The sequence below is a fragment of the Mastomys coucha genome, unplaced genomic scaffold, assembly GCF_008632895.1.
Source record: "Mastomys coucha isolate ucsf_1 unplaced genomic scaffold, UCSF_Mcou_1 pScaffold6, whole genome shotgun sequence".
NCBI classification, from domain to species: Eukaryota; Metazoa; Chordata; class Mammalia; order Rodentia; family Muridae; genus Mastomys; species Mastomys coucha.
The window spans coordinates 7,871,386-7,874,984 of record NW_022196912.1 but is presented as its reverse complement, the minus strand read 5'-3'; positions in this window follow the sequence as shown (position 1 = coordinate 7,874,984).

The following is a 3,599-nucleotide window of genomic DNA, read 5'->3' as shown; positions in this document are numbered from 1 at the left end:
GTGGGGACCAGAGTCAAATGGAGAGAAGTGGTGGTGATGGTGGTGGTGGTGGTGTTTGTGTCCCACTCGGAATGTAACTTAATTTGTCTGTTTTCATCAAGAGAGTAAGAAAAATGTCTGCTCCTCTTCTGTCATGATTATTTGTCAAGAACAAAAGAAAAACTACATTAGAAACTGCTTGGAAGAACTCTGTGGCTCATGCCTGCAATCCCAGCCCTCGGGAACCTGAGGCAAGAGGATCACCATGAATCCCAGCCAGCCTGGGTTACAATGTGCCTCAAAAAGCAAAGCAAAAGAAAGCACAGCAGACACAGCAGACACAGCCTGCCTGGGAAGGAGTTGTCTGCACGCAGGGGAAGCTGCTTTGCTTCTTCATGGCAGTATTTGGACCCACCTCTTAGCACATGGAAATGACACTTGGGTATGAAGACACTGCCTTGGAAATGCTACATTTAGCTGACAAGAGCAGCAAGCACAGAGAGGCATCCCTGAGAACCGATTCTCCAGTGTTCGCTACTCAGACCCTCCTATCAGCAGGGTAGGAACCGAGTGTCAGGTGGACTAAGTCCTCAGATACCCTGGCTGGGCAGAAGGGAAAATAGACTCAGGGTTTTATTTGTGTGTGTGTGAGTGTGTGTGTGTGGGGGAACTGAGTGTGGCACAGGACACAGGGAGGCAGCCTGGTAAACTGGCTATCTGGTGGAGGGAGGAGGGGGAGATTAAAGATTAAAAATGTAATAGAAGATTTGCTTACAGTTCTTGGAACGGTAATTAAATTTATTTATAGTTATGGAAACTTTGGGGAAGGGTGGAAAAGCAATTTAAATGCAGACTTTTCACAGGGTAACTGCAAATGGCTTGCTTTAACAGCGCCACGGAAGGTTAACAGACAGGCAGCAAGGTCGGAGCGAAGTGCATATGATAAGTGGCAAGTGTGAGCGGCAAATCATGTATTTAAAATTACTCCAAGCTTTATCAAATGTTTCCTCTTGAAAATAAACTATCCTGGAAGGAAAGGTTAGTGGAGGAAAGAGTATTATTTGAGTGTTCCCGTGGTGGGAAGCAAGAGGAGGGGGGACTCTGTAATGGAGGAGAAGTGGTAAATATAAATAGGTGGGGGTGTTATTAACACTGAAGACACAAGTCCCTCCTTGTGCCTCTCGCTCCTACTCCTCCCTGTCATTGTTAGCCAAGGCAAGCCCATTAAACCCCCTGCATGAAAAGAGGAGGAAGGACCCAGAGCTAGTGCCTCCTTCCATAGCTGGGGCTGCTCATACCAGTGCCAGTCAGGAAGAGGAATGGGTAGAAGTCTCTGGAATCTCCAGCTACTCCCTCCTTCACGGTATTGCTTTGTCTGATGCTATGACAGAAGGTGACCGACCAGCAGTAGTTCACTTAGCTCCTAGTTCTGGAGGCTGAGACATCCAAGATGGAGGTGCTGCAGTCGGTGAACGGCTTCTTGTGGGTAACGATGCGATGAAATACGGCCCTGGAAAAGAAGACACTCAGGGCAGAGAGCTCGCTGAAACCATTCCTCTGATAACTAGCCCACTCTCAAGATAACGGCAGTAATCCCGCCCCACTGTACCAGCACAGTAGCAATTAAATTTCAACATGAGTTTGGAGGCGATGTATAAATCCTGGCTCTAGTCTCCATCTTCCACAGGATTCCCTAAGACCCTCGCAGAGGAAAAGGGAGACATGAACAGCTGAACAAAGCAGGGATGTAACTCCAAGCCAAGAGCAGAAACCATAGATGCTTAACTAAAGCCATGGACTTGCCACTGTCCTTTTCCAATAGCGTCTGTATTGTCCTTATTATTGAATCAAAACGTTAAGTGACTAGATAGAACACTGGAGATTGTCTCATTAAAGTAGAGCAAAGCACAGTTGACCATTTAAAATCTCTAATAACATTGCCCAAAAGAACTACTCTATACAATACGGCAGAAAATAAATGAACAGCACTAGAACATTATGTGATTTTTTTTTTCTCACTAGGAAGGGGAAATAAAAGAGAATCAACTACGGCTATGTTCCTATAGCCGTAGGAACATAGTGGAGTATAAAATAACGTGAAGAAATGGGCTGTGTAGCTCAGTGGTAGAGTGCTTATCTAGCATGTTCAAGGTCCTGGGTTTAATTCCCTGGTGGGTTAAAGAAAAAAAATCTCAATAAAATATTCATGAAAAACAACACACACATATAGAGAGGAGGGAGGGAGAGAGAGAGAGAGGGGCAGAGAGGCAGAGAGACAGAATGCACCACATTCTGCTTTTTTCTCTCTCATTGTTTTAATTTTTTATTTTTTAAACATATATAAGAAATAAATATAATAAACCAAATACATGGAGAAAAAAAACTACAAGAATCATATGATCATCTCAATGGAAGCAAAAAAAAGAAAAAAAAAGAAAGAAAGAAAGAAAAGAAAAGAAAAGAAAAAGTCTTTAATAAGATTCAACATGCTTTCTTAATAAAAGTCCTAGAATGCCAGTCTCTCTGGGCTGCTGTCCTGAGCAGACCTTGGGCGCAAGCTCTGCAGCCAGTCCCACAACACCCAGAGGAAGCTCCACTCCCAGGCACCCTGACACTCTCAGGATCAGAGGTGAGGAGGACCCAACATATGTCCCATCACTGGGAGTAACTGGGACCAGTGGGACCAATCACACAGGAATTCTGCCAACAGAGTGGCTTTGGTTCCTTCCAGTCTCTCTGGGCTGGTGTTCTGAGCTGTCCTTAGGTGCAAGCTCCACAGCCTGTCCTACAACACCCAGAGGAAGCTGCTGCACTCCCAGGTGCTCTAACAAGCTCAGAGTCACAGGATTCCAGAATCACAGGGTCACAGAATCTGCCTGACTCTGAGGAGTTCTGATACAACCAGGATCACAGGAAGGACAGGCTCCAGTCAGATTTAGCAAGGGCAGGTAGCACTAGAGATAACCAGATGGCAGGGGGCAGGCGTAAAAAAATAAACAACACAAACCAAGGTTACTTGGCATCATCAGAACCCAATTCTCCCATCATAGCAAGTCCTGGACACACCATCACACCGGAAATGCAAGATTCAGATCTAAAATCACTTATCATGATGATGATACAGGATCTTAAGAAAGACATAAATAGTACCCTCAAAGAAATACAGGGGAACACAGGTAAAGAGCTAGAAGCTCTTAAAGAGGAAACACAAAAATCCCTTAAAGAACTACAGGAAAACACAATCAAACAGGTGAAGGAAATGAGCAAAACCATTCAGAATCTAAAAATGGAAATAGAAACAATAAAGAAATCAAAAAGAGAGACAACTCTGGAGAGAGAAAACCTAGGAAAGAAATCAGGAGCCATAGATGCAAGCATCACCAACAGAATACAAGAGATAGAGGAGAGAATCTCAGGGCCAGAAGACACCATAGAAATCATTGACACAACAGTCAAAAAAAAATGAAGAAGGCAAAAAGCTCCTAACACAAAACATCCAGGAAATGCAGTACACAAGAAGAAGACCAAACCTAAGGATAATAGGTATAGAAGAGAGTGAAGACTACCAACCTTAAAGGGCCAGTAAATATCTTCAACAAAATTATAGAAGAAAACTTCCC